Here is a 20,532-nt window from a genome sequence, read left to right on the forward strand (position 1 = left end):
GCAACACTGATGTAAGTATTCAATAAAGTTACATAAAATATTCACAGCATTTTGTTTTAAAATAGGCTTTATGTTAGATGATTCTGCCTGGCTGTAGGCTAATGTAAGTATTCTGAGCATATTTAAAGTAGGCTAGACTAAGCCATAAAGTTCGGTTGATTAATTAAACGCATTTTTTACTTAATGATATTTTTACCTTACTGTGGGTTTATCAGAACATAGCCCCATCATAAGTTGAGTGACATCTCTATGTGAAATTCTCCTTTTGAATTCAGAGGGTCAGTATTCTCACAGTTGAGCATAGGATGTATTTATGTGTATGTTGAGCTCATATACACACACTGATGCATTATAGAGCATAAGTGTCATAAAAAGTTGTTAGAAAAATATGGTAGCTTGGAAGACAGAATATTTTAACCAGGGTTTGTGTTCACAGAGGTGGTTTTGTTGAGACTTAAAAATTATATAAAGTTACAAACTGGGCTTAAAAAATAAATAAAACTCTGGTGAGCAGGCGTAGTGGCCATCTCATACAACTCATGTATTCCAAGGAAGAGGAGATAGTGTAAAAAAAAAAAAGAGGTGTCCAGAAGAATAGTTTAAAATATTAAATTTCCAATTTGACTTTTCAAATATAATGTGCCTGAATGGAGAGACAGCAGCACTCTTGATAAAGAAGTGTTAATGATAATAAGAGTAACAGTACTCATTAAGTCTACAGAAAGTGAGAAACATAGACTCATTTGGGGATGTTTTAAAACAGAGCCAGAGACCTTTAAGAATACACACCTTGCACTCATTGGAAGGATGTACTGGTGGAGCAGACTGTAGGTGAGGAGAACAAGAGGAAGAAATACAGCATTCTGTTGATGTGTATGGGTTTAATTCCAGTGCCCTATCATGGTAAATTCACAATGGGAAACAGGTAATACAGACTTGCAAACAAAATCAATCTAATAATTGGAGTTGGGAGCTAGGGTGAGGAAGGAGTGAGATATGATTTCAGAATTTTAATAATTGGTAGCATATAAATGATGATACTTGGAACTGGGATGTAACGAGAGAGAAAAACACATATATGAGAATATATGTACATACAAACACAAACACATATATACACATACAAGCCATTGTCATCTGTAAAGGACTATGTCTTTATGGGCTTAATGTTGAGTCCTTAGATTAGATATGTGGCTTGACTATATATAAACAATTAGATTATTTTTTTCTTCTGTGATGTTATGTCACCAAAATGACATGTAATTAGCTATATTTGTTTTATTTTAAGCTTGTTTTACTTTCTGTTTTGCATTCTGATTATATAAAAATTTACATAACTCAAATATAAAAATTATATTACATGTATATTAATATGAATTCCTTTCACCCCTGTTCTTTCCATTTTGTGCCTCTCTGTCCTTTAAGTATTAAATATTTTTAGTAGTTTTTGCTGGTTTTTCATTAGCTTTTTGCAGATATAATTATGGGTTATGAGTGTGTTTGCTTTCTTCACTTTTTAAATCAACAAGCAGCATATATTCTGCTTTACGTGTTGCTTTCTTCACTTAAAAATACATTTTGTGGATCACTTCATATCATTAGATAAAGCCTTTGCTCATATAGTTTTACAATAGCCTAGCACTCTTTTTTGTGACTATAGATTGTTGGACTTATTTATTTATTTATTTTTCATTCAGTCCTTTATGGATGACCATTTTGACTGTTCGTAACATTGTTATTACAAATAGTGCCAGAGCAAACAACTTGTTCATATGCCATTTTGGAAGTGTGTCATGAAGATAGATTTATAGAAGTGGGATTGCTGTACTAAAAAACAGATGCATATGTGATTTTCCCAGATGTCACTATGTTGCCCTCCAGAGGGGCTGTGCCATTTTGCATTTTCATCAATGATGTATGAGACGTGTTGCCACACTTGAGATTTCTGCCACTCAGAGAAATTATATTTTTATTTTGACTTTTTCTCCTAATATGTAGAGTTGAATGTCTTTTTATTTGTAAAGAGTCATTTGTGTTTATCTGTCTATGACTATTTTGTCAATCTTTTTTCCCATTTTCTATGTTTTTGGTCTTTATCCTTTAAATATCTGAAAGCCTTTGTTTTACGCTGGGAATATATTTTTACTATGAATTGTCTTTTGACTTTGCTTATGGTTGTGTTTTGCCTTGTTCTTGCCATGAATTATTCTTTATAAAAGAGTATAACTATAATTACCCTATTAGTTATCTGTTATTTATTCTCTTACAGCATACCATTGTAAAGCCTTATACCAGAAGATGAGAATAAACATGACTATTATTATTGTCCAAAAGACTTTATCTCCCCAAATTCATATGTTAAAATTCCAACCCCCAAGGTGATGGTATTATGAAGTGGGGCCTTTTCAAAGGTGATTAGGTAATGACTGCGGAATTCTCATGAATGGGACTGGTGCCCTCATAAAAGGGACTCAGAGAGCTGCCTTGCCCCTTCTATCATGTGAAGCCACATCTAGAAGCTGCCATCTATGAACCAGGACTTTACCAGACACTAAATATGCCCACACTTTAATCCTGGACTTCCCAGAACTGTAAGAAATAAATTTATGTTGTTTATAAGCTACTCAGTTTATGATATTTTGCTAGAGCATTCTAAATGGACTAAGACAAATATTATAGTAGAAGAGACAGGCATTAAAGTGATAAATTTAAACATAGAGTGAAAAATTCTATAAATGGATATGTGTGAGGAATACACAAACATATCAGGCCTTATTTAATACATTATCAGAGGTATTATATCTTTTTTAATCCTGCACCATAGAAAAGTTTCCATTTTGTCACAATAATTAAATGTCTGATTAATATCTGCCGGAATTAGCTTGCTTATATTGATTACTATTTTTTCACATCTAGAAAAAAATATGTGAAATGATGGAGGATATGATGGAGGAACAGGTACTGTAGTTACTTTTTGCCAAATATAACTATAAAACTAGAAATATATATACATGTATATGTGTGCATGTTTTCAGAATAAAAGAAATAGGCATGCGAGTTAAGGACTGCTGAGAAAAGAATAACCAAGTAAATTTTATTATTGTATCAGTTTTCTGCCTGCAACAAATATCCATGCTTCAGTGCAGCATCTCACTGAGTAGAGAAGATAGATTTCAGAGTGTAGGGTGGCCGGGGCAGCTAGAACTTGCAGAGCATAACATTTTAGAGGAAAGAATTACAATTAGATGCTCATCCTATTTAATTTTTAAACAAAGTAGTTTTGTTTTCACATGTGATCCCACTGTCACTTTAAATAGAAATAATTTGCAGTGATGCTAGGAAACTTTACACACATCTTCATGTTTCCAAATTTTTTTTCTATTCCAGTTTTAGAATAGAATTTTAAAACACAGTAAATACGTAATCTGCACTTGTGTTGATTTGAATATTAAACAGTTCTAATTATTTTATGTGAAAAAATCTGTATTGTTCTTAGGTTGATAATTCTAATAGCACAGAAATTTTCTGTTGTGGATGTAATTTCTATTTCTAAAAATTAAAAAAAATTATTGTGAGAAAAAAGACTGAAAAATAAAGAAAAAAATGAGAATATTAAGGTACAGAAACAGGACATTTTAGCCTTCTAAAATGCTGAGGTTTTCTCTTTGTCCCTGATGTTTCTTTTTGTTCTTGTTGTAAATTCTATTCCTGGTTTTAATTTTCATTGTTTTACATTTTGTATTTTTTTAATTTTTGGAAAGTTTTGAAACTAAGAAAGTAAAAGGAAAAACCAACTGTTCTTCTTTCTCTACATTTTACTCTTAACACTCACTACTACTTCCATTGTCTTCTGACACCAAATATGTGAGGGGTTTTTCCACCAAGAAATTCAATTCTCCAGTTCTCAACAGACACCCACCCACAGGATATCCCACAGTTAAACTCAATCCTGACACTATATACCTAAAAATAGTGTCAGATCCCCCAGGTTAAGGCTTCAGTTCCACAAGATGGCGCTACTTTAGATGCCAAATGCAAGTCCAGGCTGCCTCCTGTGCTTATGACCAACCAGCTATAAATCATAATTTCTATCATCCCCTCTCCGGATCCAGTTTCTTTCAAGACTGGCTCAGAGACCTCAGAAAAACAGTTTACTTACTTAGTTGCCAGTTTACTATAGCAGGGTACAACCCAGGAACAGCCAGATGGAAAGTTATGGAGGCTTTATCACATAGGTATGATCAATTATCACCTCAATTTTCAGCCCTTCTCCCCTTCATGGAGAATGGGGGATAGAATTGAAAGTTCCAAGGTTTTAATCATGTCTTGGTCTTTCTGGTGACCAGTCCCTATCCAGGACCCCACCAAAAATTGTTTCATTAAAACAAAGACACTCTTTATCGCCCAGGAAATTCTAAGGGATTTAGAAGCCCTGTATTAGCTATTTGAATCAAAGATCAAACATTAGAACAAAAGCTGTTCCTAGCACCCATATCATAGGAAATTCCAAAGACTTTAGGAGCTGTGTACCAAGAAACTGGGGGCATATATATATATATATATATATATATATATATATATATATATATGTATATATATATGTATATATGTATATATACACACATATATATACACACACATCTATCTACCTATGTGAGTAAACAAAAGGTTTATAAAAGAGAATCAAATAAGATTCTCAGTTACATTATTTTCTGTGAAGTAATATCTATTGATATAAATTCCATATACTTATATATTATTTTTATATAATGTATATTATTTATGTATAATATATAGATGTTATTTTTTAGAAAACAAAATATCTCAGAGTGTTTGTTTGCTCACATAGCACTATGACAGTAAGCAGAAACCTTCCCCCCTCAAAGGTATTTTGATTGTATAATGTAGTGCAATTTTGTCAGCTGAAAACATCATTGTATTTGGACAGAATGTACAAATTCAAATCCAATGCTGTCACCACATTGGTGGTGACACAAAATGTCACCACAAGGCACAAGTCTTACTGATAGGGAAATTCTTTCTTAAAAAAAAATTATAGGGTACATTTTCTCCCAAAAAGTGTTGTGTTTAGTACAGGAATGATGACAGAGTACATTTCTGAGCTTAAGCAGTTGAAAACAAGTAGAGAAAAAGAAATACCACAGACTCAGATTTCTAGCCCAAGCCTTGTCTTTTTTATTTTTAAATTGAGCATACTTCTTTATTTGTAATTCTGAGCTGTGGACAGATTTGATCTTTTTGTCTGTTGTTCTTTCATAGCTTTAATGTTCTATCTCTTTACATATTTACTTGTAGTAAACATGCAGTGTTATGCAGATGGGGAAACATACATGCATTTGGAAATCAGTACTCTGCTGGACTTCTTCATTTAAGAGGCAGAGATTCCAGATGGCATACATTTTCTGGGATAAGGAGAGATTGTGTTGAAATCTGAGTTAGAACCATCAAGAAAATAACTGTTGCAATGCCTCTCTCTACTTCATTGTATCATATTCTCTTGTTTGCCTCTCTCCTAATAGATAATTTGTCGCCAAAAAATCCAGCCCCTTTACTGCTAAGCAGATGTTTTAAACAGGGAGTAGGTTGGCTTCTGACCTTAAACTGGGGGTGGAAGGGTGGGATTACTGAGGTAGTAAAGATGATAATGCTTGTTTTACCTTATTCCTTCCTTGCCATCCACTGCTATTATTGCTGGTATCATTTTCAGTTGCTTTGTGTGTGTGTGTATATATATATATTTCCAATTATTCTTAAATGCCTCTCTGCATTAAGCTCTTCTATACCTTGAGGCTGGTTTTCCCATAAAATATAGGTTTCTTCAGATTGTATGTATCCAAAAAGTAATGATTAAAATATAAGTAAATTTGTCTTTATCCAAGTGAAAATAAAAACAGAAAAATGTGATATAAAAGAAAGTATTATTTTTCTTCTTTTAGTTTCTCTTGCTTTAATAATAGCTGTATTAGGACATTTCAAAAAAGACATACATTAACTCCTGTAAAAGGAAAAGAAGATACAGTTAATGAGACTAAATTGAGCTCTGTAGAGAACCTGGTTTGTAGCAGTATCCATGGGCACTGAAAAGGAAAGTAGATGAAAATACCAATGAGGAGATAGAAGGAAAGAAAAGGTTGCTTGGGGACCATCTGTAAATTTACACTGGTAGAACCTGGCACTTACATTCCTGAGACCCCAAATGTTAGGTGAGCTTATCTAAACTTTCACTTCATTTGACCCACCCGTGTCTTTAGTTCCTAACAGCTGTTCGGGATATTCAGCTTCTTCAATACTATTCCTAATATTTTCAGGATGGCAGGTAAGGGAATTATGAAAAGGTCAGAGCTGCAATCAAGGTGGAATTTCTGGAAAAAGAATCAAATTTATCACTAGGATTAGGAGCATGAATTTCAAGGTAAATTGGCTCAGACATTCATTTACGCGTCAAAGAGCCTCTTGGGTGTATCTATCCTGACCAGAAATCCTAGCCCACCATTCTCCAATTTGGTAGCTTCTGGCAATGTGAGGCTATTTAAATCTATGCTTACATTAAATAAAATTTAATAAAATTATAAATTGAGTTTCTCAGTTGCCCTAGTTCCATTTTGACTGGGGTTGGTAACCACCATATTGAAGAGTGCAGATTGTAGAACATTTCCATCATTGTATAAAGTTTTACTGGACAGTGCAACTTCAGCCCCATGATTTAAAAATAGAAATAACAAAGTGGGTTATAGGAATGGTACAGCATGTAACCTATCAGGTTTTCAAATGATAATTCAGAATGGGGTTCTTCTTCTAAGGTACTCCTAATGAAAGAGTACATCATAATTATGTAAAGCTCCAGCATGGGGCTAGACTACATAGGAACAGTCTTGACTTTCACTGCTTACTGACAGATGGTGTTTTGGCAAAGTTAACTTATTTTGCTGTATCTCAGTTTTCTCACTGAAAAGATTGAAATACTAATAACAGCTACAGTATAGGGCTGTTTAAATTCTCTTAAAAAATACTGGATTGAGCTATGATTGACATGTAAATAGCTACACATATTTAATATTTAATATATACAATAGGATGAGTTTGGAGATAAGTATATACTTGTGAAACTATTGCCACCGTCTATGCCATAACCCTATCCATCACTTCCAAGTTTTCTCCTGCCCTGGGTATTTATGCACTTATTTATTTATGTCATACATGTGTGATAAAAACACTTAACATATGATATATCTCTTAGCAATATTTTAAGTAGAGAGTACAGTATTATGAACTTCAGGTACTGTGCTTTATAGTATATCTCCTCTACGACTTGCTCATCTGGCATAGCTGAGACTTAGTATCCTTTGACTGATAACTTGCTATTTTCCCCTCACTGCAGTCCCTTGTAACCATTCTGTTCTCAACATCTATGGATCTATTTTAGATTTTCACATAAGTGGTACAGTGTAGTATTTGTTTTTCTGTATCTGGCTTATTTACTTAGCATAATGTCATCCAGGTTCACCCATGTTGTCACAAATAACAAGATTTCTGTTTTTAAAGGCTGAATAATAACCCATTATATATACATACCACATTTTCTTTATCTATTTATCTGCTGAGGAACATTTAGGTTGCTTCCATGTCTTGGCTATTGTGAATAGTACTGCAGTGAACATGGGAGGGGAGATATCTCTTCAACATAGTTATTTCATTTCCTTTGAATATATACCCAGTAGTGAGACTGTTGGATCAGGTGGCAGTTCTAATTTTAATTTTTTTACAGAACCTCTATACTGTTCTCCATAGTGGCTGTACTAGTTTATATTTTCCCTAATAATGTGTAAGTTTCTCTTTCCTCCACATTCTCACCAATACCTAGCTTTCTTTTTTTAAACAATAGCTATCCTAACAAATTTGAGGTGTATCTATCTAACTCATTTAATTTGCATTTTTCCGAATATTAGTCATGTTGAGAACATTTTCATATACCTATGTTGGCCATTTGTATGTTTTCTCTAGAAAAAAATGTTTATTCATGTCATTTGCTCTTTTTTTTTTTTTTCTTTTGAAACGGAGTCTCGCTCCGTCCCCCAGGCTGGAGTGTAGTGGCGCGATCTCGCCTCACTGCAAGCTCCGCCTCCCGGGTTCACGCCATTCTCCTGCCTCGGCCTTCCGAGTAGCTCGGACTACAGGCGCCCACCACCACACCCAGCTAATTTTTTTTTTTATGTGTTTATTTATTTATTTAGTAGAGACTGGGTTTCACCGTGTTAGCCAGGATGGTCTCGATCTCCTGACCTCGCGATCCGCCTTCCTCGGCTTCCCAACGTGCTGGATTATAAGCGTGAGCCGCTGCGCCTGGCCCTTTGCTTGTTTCTAATCAGGTTATTTATTGAGTTAGTTGTTGTTTTTGGTTTTGCTTTGAATGGCAGGAGTGCCTTAAATATTTTGACTATAAACCCTTTATTAAATAATTGTAAGCAAATATTTTCTCCCATTTGTAGGTTGCCTTTTCATTTTGTTGACTGTTTTCTTTGCTGGGCAGAATTTTCAGTTTGATATCATCCCACTTGTTTACTTTTGCTTTTGTTATCTGTGCTTTTGGTGTTATATCCAATAAATCATTGTCAAAGAAAACATCAAGAAACATTCTGTGTTTTTTGTAGAATTTATTTTAGTTTCAGGTCTTGTATTTAAGTCTTTGATTCATTTTGAGTTGTTTTTTGTGTATAGTGTATCATAAAGGTCCAATATCATTATTTTGGTTGTGAATATTCTGTTTCCCCAACACTGTTTTCTCCAAATATTCAAGAGACTATGTTTTCCCCGTTGTGTTGGTGGCACCCTTCTCATGGATCAGCAGGCCACATAAGCATAGGCTTATTTCTGGGCATTCTATTGTATTTCATTGGCTTATATGACTATTTAAGCTTAAAAAATGTATAATACTACTTGCAATGTAGCAATCATTCCAAAAAACTGTTCACTATAATTATTTTCATTATTCTATAGCTACCATATATGTTAAACGAGAATAATGACAATACTTCCCATTGACCAAGCCAAGGGCTTTTCTAGTACAAACTGTCTACCTAAACCCTGAATATAGCATTATTACTAAGGAAAAAAAGAAAAACAACAAGAGTAAATTTTACCAAATAGATTTAGGGAACAATGTGCATATCACGCGTGTGCTCCTACGCAGATACTTTAAAGATTATAATAGATTTGCAGATACTTTAAAGATTATAACAGATTTGAAAAGTATATATTATAATTGCTATGCTCAATTTTATTTATATATTTATATGTGAAAAATAGTCAAGAAATTTATTTCAAGGACTTATTATAAACACTAATCCTCTTAGTCTTTGAAGTATTTCAGACGGCTATTGAAAGTATAGAACTGAAGCACTAAGTTATTCTCTTGTCTCTTAGCTGTTCATTAGTTTGATATATTTCCTTCAAACACCACTAATGCCAAGCTGCTGATCGATTACAGCACATAGCTTGGCATCGTTATTAGATGGCTCTAATTATTTTGGGTAGATATTAAGAATTTTATTTTCAGAAAGCAAATGCTAGAAAGAATGTAATCTCTAAATTGTATTTTGAGCACTAAATATAATTATATCTATACTGATGTCATTTCTCAGTACTTAAAGTAATAGCTGGAAAGTCATTTTTATATACATACATTTCTAAAATGTATCCTGCAAATTATCCTTAAAGAAAGAACATAAGGTATCTGTTAAATGTATTTTATTCTTCATTGTTATGAAGAATAGTAAAACTGATTTAACTGTGTTCAAAATAAGATTCATAACTCTGGTTAATGATCAAAAAGGACCAAAAGAATATAGTAAAAAAAAAAAAGTATGATTTATCAATTTTGATACAAAATTTTTGTTTTCTACACAGCCATGTAGTTCTCTCCATAGCAACATTATTAACAAAGAAAAGTCATCTTTTTATTTCCTTTTGGTTCCTGAGAGGGAAACACAATGCCTGAGCATTAGTGTTTCTGTATGGAATGGTTAAAGAATGGTGAGGACACACTGTGGTCAGGCCAAAGCTCTTGTTTACTCATTCTAAAAGCTACATATGTATCATGGGGTTACATCATTTTCTGGAGTACGGTATGCCAGTAAATGCAATTTAGCATATTGTCTTAGATTAATGCTTCCCAGCTGTTATGTATGTGGCAAGTGAGTGAACAGATTGGGGGAAAATAAAGAAACATTGCTGCAGTATTAGTATGAATACTACCCTTATTAATGGATAAAGCAATTTTAAAAAATACCTCTTACACATTATTAACTCTAAAAATGTTTCTGAATGGTAGTTTTTAATATGCCAGTGAGGTTTTTCATATGGTTTAATTCCCCAGGATAGTGTAAAAAATATATCTGTATCCTTAGGGCAGGAAAAATATTAGAAAGATCCTCAGAAGTTTCATTTGCTAGTGTTCCAGAGGCTACAGTGGGAGCCATTACCTATTTAAAACAGAGTGATGACCAATAAATTGTACTATGTTACTTTTGCATGTGTTAGGCTCACTTTACAGATGTAAAAATGAAACAAAAATTAGTAATAGGCTCAATTTCCCACAGCTCATGGATGTTGAAACTATTCTTAACCACTACAATATAGTGACTTTTTAGGAAACATGGATATTTGAGGGAAAACAAGGAGAATATAAACCCCATATAATCTGCATAATTTATACCAAAAAAAAGAAAAGAAGAAAAGGAGAAAGCTTTAAGAAAAGAAAATTTAAGAAAGTGCCTAGCAAAAAGTTACAACTCCGACAAAAATATTTTTTAAATATTCTAAATGGGATTTTTCAATTTAACAATTAAAAGACATTGTAAAAATTTCACACAGAACAGAAAATATGCTCCCAGTTGAGAAACAGGTTCAGAATGAGGAGAGAGACAAAGGGTCTGAAATCATCATGCCCAGTTGAATTTTTCTAAACCCTCAGGAGAGAGATGATTGAAATGCTGATATGCCTCCCTCCACAATGAAGGAATCATCATGAGTGGGGAAAGAGTCTTTTTCCTGTAAAAATGCTATTTTGCTACTCTAGCCTTCAATTCTTTGACTAGTAAACCAGTTTACTAAACTAAATACTTCCTTCTTTTACAGTTTGAAATTTCTGTGTCTTGGTGATCTTCCTCTACTACCTTATATGGTGGGGAAAAGAGTGAGTATACGTTTCTCATCCTGACGTATCCTGATGAATTTTGAAACCTAGATTGTTTTTTTGTGCTGCTTATATATACCACCACCTACTGTTGATATGTTGCATGTTAACGGATTGTAAATTTATTTGTGAATTGAAACACATTCTACATTTTCTTTCTGTGTCCCACACAAATATCCCCTAAAGAGATCATTGCACTTATCATGATCAGCATCGAAGCAGTCATAAGGCACATACAAACAGGTAAGGTAGACTGAAATAGGAATGAAGTCTGAGTTTTATATAGTGATAGAAATGCAAGCTAAGCTTTGAATCTGGAGATCGAGAAGCCAAGATATGGTTACAAAATTTTTTAAAAAATTAATATACATAGATCAATATTAGTTAAAAGTAAAAGTGTGCAGACTATAGGGACTTACGTTTAGATCGTTTTGAGGTAAACTATGAAATTATGAATGTGCACTGGGGAGAGATGTGGTAAGCCATCAGTAAGATTCTAATTTAGTAAAATATAGAATAATCAGGCATCTAAGGCCAGTAAGAGATATTAGGAACTCTTCCTCAAAGACTGATGTTCAATCACTTTAAAATCTACCCATCATAGCTTTAGAGCAGTCTAAAAACAAATACAGCAATGCAAATGACTTTCTGCTGAGACCAAGACCTATTATAGTAGAGACAATGGCATAGAACTTAATTAAAGTAATAATTGGACTAGGGTGAGGTGAAGCTAGCTATGATACAAATCGTTAAGCATCATTTTCCTTATAACCAACCCAAACTGTAGGGCATATTGAATAATATTCATATTTATATATGTTGAAATTTTAGAAATGGAAATCTTAAAAGTACTACCAGGTCTTTTCATTTTACATATTTATTTATGCATTCAGTTTCTTTCATTTAGCAAATGGTTGAAGAGCTCTTACTAAAATTTAGGAACTATGCTAGTTGCAAGAAACTTAGCTGAGAATAAAAAAGACCACTTTATCATTTTTAGGCTCTTCTCCCTAAAGGTCCCTAGTGTTAAGTTTCATGCTATTATTTCATTTGATGTCATTCAAGAGTACTCTTTTCTCCAGTAATCTACAGACTTTTATTCAAATTCTCCTTATTCTTTTATTTCATTTCATTTCATTTTTATTTTTATTTTTTTGAGACAGGGTCCCGCTCCGTTGCCCAGGCTGGAGTGCAGTGGTGTGATCTCAACTCACTGCAAACTCCGCCTCCCGGGTTCAGGTGATTCTCCTCCCTCAGCGTCCCCAGTAGCTAGGATTACAGGCGCCCACCACTACACCCGGCTGATTTTTGTGTTTTTAGTAGAGACGGGGTTTCACCATGTTGGCCAGGTTGGTCTCAACTCCTGACCTCAAGCGATCCACCCACCTCGGCCTCCCAAAGTGCTGAGATTACAGGTGTGAGTCGCTGTGCACGGCCTCTTTTTTTAAGATTTTACTATAAATATCACTACTGTTTTCATAGTTCTTGGTGTTTTAATAACCATATACTGTCCATAATTTTTCAATACCTATGCTACTTAGTACCTGGAACATACTTCCTACTATAAATCTGTTTTTCGTCTTACTTCAGCTCCTGATATACATGGTAACATCCTAGACTTTGAAATGATCAATAGTTGACACCTTTTTATAACTGAATTACAAATATCCTAATCTCTAAGCGTTGCCTTCTATTTTTCTATGTCAACGTCACAATTGCCTTCAATTCCTCCAGGATATGCCATCCATTGATCTTCCCAGCTTTGCTCAACTCTGTTCCCTTATGTTTTTAAAAATTCCTCTTTATACATCTTAGATTCCATTGTCCTCACTATAATCAATTTCCTGCAAACACCCTAAACTCACTTTCCTCTTTCTATGAAAATACTATAATTACAAAAATACAACATTCTATATACTCCAAACCTCCACTTAAGTGACTGAATGTAGCTAGAAGAAAACATAAAACCATAGCAATTAAGCTCCCTGTAGATTCATCATTTTTGATCTCAGAATGGCTCCCCAAACTCCCTGGTATCAGACCATGTTTTTCTAGTTGATTTTCCTATTCTCCTCAAAGGTTATTTCATGCCTCTCCTTTCTCTTTAAAACTCCAACACACTCTGTGCTCTTCACTGTCACTGAATAAATTTGTTTCTATTTTGTGAAGAACATATAAGCAATGAAACCATAAAACCTAAAGTATAATAATAATAATAATAATAATAATAATAAAGAAAAAGTGTTCTGAGTGCTTTCACTGCCACATATCAATATATCTTCCTCTGTGGTTGTATTGTTCTGTCTCCTGCAATTAACGAGATTGTGACTGCATTTAGAAGATTTATTGCTAAATCTTCTAACTCACTAGAACCCACAGTTACTTATTTACTCCAAGATATTGATCCAGATAGTGTTTTCGTGCTGTCCATAGGAGACTGCCTTCTCTACTAGATCATTGCCATTAGCATACAAACATACAGTAATAGCTCATTATTTGTTAAAAACAATATCCTTCATTTAGCGTGCCTTCCCTCCTTTCTTTTCTTATAAAATAGGCAAAAAGTTTGTCTATAATTTTTTTAACTTAAATTCTACAGCACTTGACAAATAACATTATTTCTTCTTTCTTGAAAAACACTTGACCTGAAATATAAGACAGTATTCTATTATCTCCCTACCTCCCTAGCAAATCTTGCTCTATTTCATTTATTTGTTCTTCCTTATTTTTCCAACTTTTATAATTTATGAGTCCCAAGATATCAGAGTTTTCTATTCTTTAAACTTATGTTTTAGATAATCACATCCAGTGTTGTAAATTTAAATTAGTGTTCCTAAAGTCTTATTAAAGATTATTTCCCTCAAGAGAAAACTGAAGCTTACATTCTCACTAGTGAGAGAAATTAAACACTAAGAAATAAGGGTTTGTCAGATAGGTTTGCACTATGGAGAACCACGGATCATTGTAATATCAAACATTTTTCCACTAGTTAAGAACCAATTTTTACATCTTTGAGGGCTGTAACACCCCTATTGAGAATGTATGCTTTAAATTTTATCTGTGTTTTAATGGATCTTGATGTTAGGTCTTCAGAAAGAACCACTTGGGTGAACTCTAACTCATCATCACCAACTACCTAAATGACAACTTCAGTTGATATTTATTAAATATCACAATCTGAAAATGTTCTAAATAAAAAGTTCTAACATACATTTTTACTCTTCTCTCTCTCTCTTCTGAAATCTTCCCCCTTCTCAATAAAAGCAAGGTAATTTTTACCTTTGTTCAGACCCAAAGCTTACAAAGCATCTTTGATTCCTCTCTATCATTATTCCATTAATATATCTGGTTGGATCTAATGTCAAATTTTATCAGGAATCTGATCCCTTCTTTTTTCTACCACTAATTCACTTGTACAACCCACTGCTGTCTCTCAGCTGGATTACTGTAGGACTGCTCTAATTTTTGTTTCTTTTCTCTCTTGCCATCTATCTACCCACCCAATCCTATTTTCCATATTGTAGTTAAAGTGTTCTTTTTAAATATAAGTAAAATAGTAAATCTAAACCTTCCAACAGCAACCCATCTCATTCATAATAGAAGTGCATAAAATAGCCTATGGGAACTAACCTGATCCCACTAGAGTTCAGTTTCTGATCTGAACTCTGACCACGCATCCTATCACTCTGGTTCAACCACACTATCTTTTTTGATGGTCTTCAAACAAAAACATTTCTTCATTTAAGATCAACTAAAAATACTCCTGCTTTTGCCTAGATTTCCTCATATCTTATACCACTCCCCAAATTCATTGTTTTCCACTGAAAATAAAAATATTTTAGAAATTCTTCACTGACTATTGTATTTAAATTATCATTTCAACCACCCTAAAACTCTCTCTTCTCTTACGTTGCTTTTACTTTTTCTCAGTAATCCTTACCACCTTTTGAATATATTCCATTTGCCTGCTTATTTACTAAAAGAATATGTCCTCTTCTTGAATTCAACTCTCAGAAGGTCATATCATTATGATATTATTTTGTTCACTGTTGTATTCCTAGAAGGATGCAGCAAACCTGAAAAACAGAATCCTTAAAAACATGTTGGATTGATTACATGAATGGAAAAAAACCAGATAATGCATAGATACGAAAAACATAAATAAATAAAAAGAAAAGCAGATGAAAAGAGACAGAGATGGAGATGAGGAGAAAGGGGTAGAGAAAGAGAGACAGAGAAATCAAGATAATTTTCTTCCTCAAAGGTAAAGGTATATAGTGCGTGCGTATGTATGTGTGTGTGCGTCTGTGTGTGTGTATAATAATGTGTGTATTATAATGACTTTCAGAAATTTAAAATATAAAGCCTAGGAGACCCAAAAATAGACTGTGAGAAATGAATCTTGCTCTATTAAAAAGGTTAGAAGTGGGAGAAAAATAGGAGTTGATCTAAGTTGGAAAATAGTGTTTTGACTAAAAAAGAAATTAAAGCTAAGAAAAAAGGAACTGTACACAAGCACTGCATTTTAGTTGGTAAATTTGCTTCTCAAGGGGTGCATACTAAACATTCTAAAACTGCTTTATATGTATACTGGGAATGAATCAGTAAATGGATGCTGGATGGTGGAAGCCATGTTTCCCGCATTTGGAAAGGGATAACCAAAAACAGTAACCCAAAAGGCAAAGCTAGATAGAATCACATAGAAGTAGATTATAGCCAGAGACATCAGTATGAAATCATTCTTAGTTGAACACAGATGTGTAAATACAGAACCATTGACTGATATCTGTGGATACATGTGTTCATATACAGAATATATTACCCAGCTCTCTCAGCTGAGATGTCCTATAAATTCACACAGTGCCAAGATTTTTGTTTCTAATATCATTGTCCAATAAAAGAAACTCCAATATTCCTTGGAGAAGTGGCTGATTATGAAGTTGAGATAAGGACATTTCAAGATGATCATACAGCATCTTGTAGAACCCCAAATTACAGAAGCATAATATTAAAAAAAAAAAAAGAAAAAAATGGGGCTTGAGGCATGTCACAGGTACACAAGGGGAATGAAAGAGCTTCCAATGCCAAAGCTGAAAGATTTGAGAAATAAAATAAAAAGTACAGTATTATATTTTAACAAGAAGTTGAAAAATTATACAAAATCCATACTGATAAAAGTCAGTGATTGCTTAAATAAATGGAGAAGATGAAAATCTGCTAGAGAATAATTTCACATAATCTATGAATATATGCATATCTTTAGGAGGAGGAGCATATTTAATCCCCAGCTCATCCTTGTGTGTGGAACTCGCTTCCAAATAATAGAGTATGGAAAAGAAAAAACAGTACGTACGCAGTAGAGAAACCTATCAAATACCGTCTTAACCAAGTGACCAGGTTTATCATCAGTGTTGTAATGTGGATATCACATAACCTTTATATGATATGACAAGATGGTCATTTTACATATATAATTTTTTTCAAAATGATAATAACAATAATATCTACACTCTAATTATGAGGAACATCTTAAATAAATCCAAGAAACAAAATACCTAACCAGTTATCCCTGAAACTGCCAAGATTATGAAAAATAAGGAAACACTGAAATCCTTTTCGCAGACAAGAAGAGTCTAAGGAAACATGACAACTTAATACAATGTAGTTTTTAGTAGGTTTGATTTACATTTCTTTGATGATTAATGATGTTGAGTATTTCTTCCATACCTATTGGCCATTTGTATATCTTCTTTTGAGAAATGTCTATCCAATTGTAATGAGCTATCTTTTTACCCCAGTTAAAATGGCTTGTATCCCAAAGAGTCAATAACAGATGCTGACAAGATATAAAGAAAGAGAGGCATTTGTACACTATTGATAGAAATCTAACAGTATTGCTACTATAGAGAACGATATGGAGGTCCCTCAAAAAATTAAAAATAGAATTACCATATGATCCAGTGATTCCACTGCTAATGAAATCAGTACTTTAAATCTGCACTCCCATGTTCACTGCAGCACTATTCACACTAGCCAAGGTATGGAATCTATGTAAATGTTCATCAACAGATGAATAAATAAAGAAAATGTGGTATATATACAAAATGGAATATCATTCAGCCCTCAAAAAGAATGAAATTCTGTTATGGGCAACAACATGGATGGAACTGAGGAACATTATTTTAAGTGAAATAAGCCAGGTAGACAAAGAAAAATATTGCATATTTTCACTCATATGTGGGAGCTAAAAAAGTCTTGATCTCATGGAAATAGAGAACAGAGTGATGGTTAACAGAATCTGGGAAGAATAATGGGGAGGGAGGGATAAAGGAGAAATGGTTGGTGGGTACAAATATACAGCTAGATAGAAGGAATAAGACCTACTGTTCAGCAGCACAGTGGGACAACTATAGTTAACAATAATTTATTGTATATTTCAAAACAACTTAAAGAGCAGAACTGTAATGTTCCTAACACAAAGAAATGATAAATACTCCAAGTGATGGATATCCCAATTATTGTGATTTGGTCATTAAACATTGTATACATGCATCAAAATATCACATGTACCCCATATTTTAGTATAACTAGAAATAAAAATATAACAAATGCAATGTAGTACCCTGGATTGGTAACTAAAGCACAAAAACCATGGAAAAACTGATGAAATTTGAGTAGTCTTGGATTTTGTCAACTGTAATACATCAATGCTGGTTTCTTAGTTTTGACAAATATACCACTGTATAGTACATTGTAATGACATTAACGAGAACTGAAACTGGAAGAGGGGTCTTGCAACTTGCAGTACTACTTTTGCAATCATTATGTAATTAATTCAAAATAAGAAGTTTATTAAAAATATAAAGCAGAGCAAAGCAATAGATTATAATATGGTGAGAAATATTGTAGTATAAATGATATCAAGAAATATATGTGGTTTCATTTGACCAGAGACTGAATGAATGAAGTCAGGGATATATAATTACTCAGCTCTCTAGGGTTGCGAAGGCTGTAGCAAGAAAAACATGTGCAAAAATTCTGAGTTAAGCTTCCAAATAATCTACAATTGTCATGAAAAATACATAAAGTGTCATTGGAAACAGCAAAAACTGAAAAATGGTTTCCCTGTTTTTGTAAACACATATCACTTATTCTTTTATTTTTGGCTTACCACAGAAATTGAATCATTATATTTTTTATTTATTTTTTTTTTTTTAGAGGAAGTCTCGCTCTTGTCCCCCAGGCTGGAGTGCAATGGTGTCGTCTCGGCTCACTGCAACCTCCGCCTCTCGGGTTCAAGCAATTGTCCTGCCTCAGCCTCCTGAGTAGCTGGGTTTACAGGCGCCTGCCACCACGCCTGGCTAATATTTGTATTTTTAGTAGAGACAGGGTTTCACTGTGTTGGCCAGGCTGGTCTCGAACTCCTGACATCAGGTGATCTGCCCGCCTCAGCCTCCCAAAGTGCTGGGATTACAGGCGTGAGCCACCACGCCCAGCCTGAATCATTATATTTTTAAATAAAGAACACAGACTTAGGTACAATAAACTTCTGTATGTCCAGTTAATTATTAAATTCTATTTTAATATCTTCTTTTATTTTTGATTCTTATAACAAATAAAGAGAAAGTTGTTATCATTTTTGGCAATATAAAATGCTAAAATATAAGATTGTCTATTCTAAAATATATTTCATATATACTCACATGACTTTAGCTTCTGTATTATCATTTCTTCAGAATTAAAACAAAGATGTTTATGTTTTTAAATAAAATCTCCTTAAAAGATACACAGTTTGGAAACATTAATAAAGCCATATGTGTCTCTTGAAAATGGTTAATAAAATTTTCTGTGCAGCCTGACTACTCACAAGATGCAATTTAAGCCCTTTTGAAATCCATGGGTATGCGACTACCCATAAATCCTGACAACTCAAATACAATTCCCAATGTTGCCTTATTTAAAACCTGAGGCATTTTAGCTATTCAGAAGGATTTGTTATTTAGTGCAACCTTATAAGATTATGTATAACCCTGTTGTTTATCTGTTAGGTTACAATCTGTCTTTTATAGAACAAGCTAATATTCACAGAGGACAAAAATATCCCATGGATTTTGGATGGGCAAGCATGAAAAACAGAGCGGGTGTTTGCTGTGTTTGCTTGAATTGTATAACAGACTGCAAAATCTTGCTAAAATAGAAAAAATATAATTTTAAGAGCTACTTAATGTAATATTGCTAACAGATTAAATTATGTATTGATAAGGGGAGACGACTCACATCTGTAATCCCAATGCTTTGGGAGGCTGAGGTTGGAGACTCACTTGAGGCCAGCAGTTTGAGACCGGTCTGGGCAATACAGCGAGACTCAGTCTCTGTAGAAAAAAAAAAAAAAAATCAAATAAAAAGATCAGTGGAGTGTGGTGGCGTGTGCCTATAGTCTCAGCTATAAAAGAGGTTAAGGTGAGTGGATCACTGGAGCCCAGAACATTGAGGTTACAATGACATAAGAGCACTACTCCAGCTTCTTCCAGTTTCAGTTAACCCTAAAATTATTACATTATGTTACAGTAGTACATTTGTCAAAACCAAGAAACTGATGTTGGTATATTACCATTGAAAAAATACAAGACTACTCAACTTTCACCAGTATTTCCATTCATGTTCTTTGTGCCCTAGTTGCCAGTCCAAGGTACTACATTGCATTTATTTCATTTTTATGTGTAATAACTTATGAGTTATATGTGATATACTAATACATACATACAATGTATAAGGATCAAATCAGGGAGTGAGACCTTGTCTTCAAAAATAAATTAATTAAAAAATAAAATTTATTTATTTACATATTTTTCTGGGGCCAAAACCAGGTGAGTACAAATATAATGAATTGTATCATTATTGCTGCATTCTTAAAATCTTCAAAACTTTATTTTAAAAATTACCAAAGAAAAATAATATATATTCTGAACTAGTGATGCTCATGGTAAATTAATTCATAATAATATTTAAATTTTATCCAATTATTTAGTAAATAGTTTTAACTATCACAGATCAAACTAATTACAGATGGTTTTGTTACATCTAGCTGTTGCTTTTCCTTCTCCTTGGTAAAATAAGGCTATACAAGTAAGACCTTTAAAAATGAGACCAAATAAAAGCTACTAAACAATCAGAGCACAAAGGTATTAGGAGAATTAATAGGCAACTGAATGCTTCTAATTCCCTGGGGGTTTGATTATCTTTTGTGAATTAAAGTTCCATAAAATCCAATGAAGTAAAAGAAAAAGAGGAATAAACTTGGCTTTGTTCATAACTTTGTA

At 33.5% G+C, this 20,532-nt stretch overlaps 1 long non-coding RNA gene across 1 annotated transcript in view; it reads left to right on the forward strand.

Moving 5' to 3' along the window:
* Nucleotides 1-2,477: 2,477 nt before the first annotated feature.
* Nucleotides 2,478-20,532, forward strand: part of LOC129049572 (uncharacterized) — a 51,624-nt gene continuing 33,569 nt past the window's right edge. Inside the window, exons 1-2 of the long non-coding RNA XR_008512781.2 lie at nucleotides 2,478-2,591; nucleotides 11,155-11,212. This is a non-coding gene — a long non-coding RNA (uncharacterized LOC129049572). The remainder of the gene's footprint in view (nucleotides 2,592-11,154; nucleotides 11,213-20,532) is intronic.

Source organism: Pongo abelii, chromosome 14, assembly GCF_028885655.2.
Source record: "Pongo abelii isolate AG06213 chromosome 14, NHGRI_mPonAbe1-v2.0_pri, whole genome shotgun sequence".
NCBI classification, from domain to species: Eukaryota; Metazoa; Chordata; class Mammalia; order Primates; family Hominidae; genus Pongo; species Pongo abelii.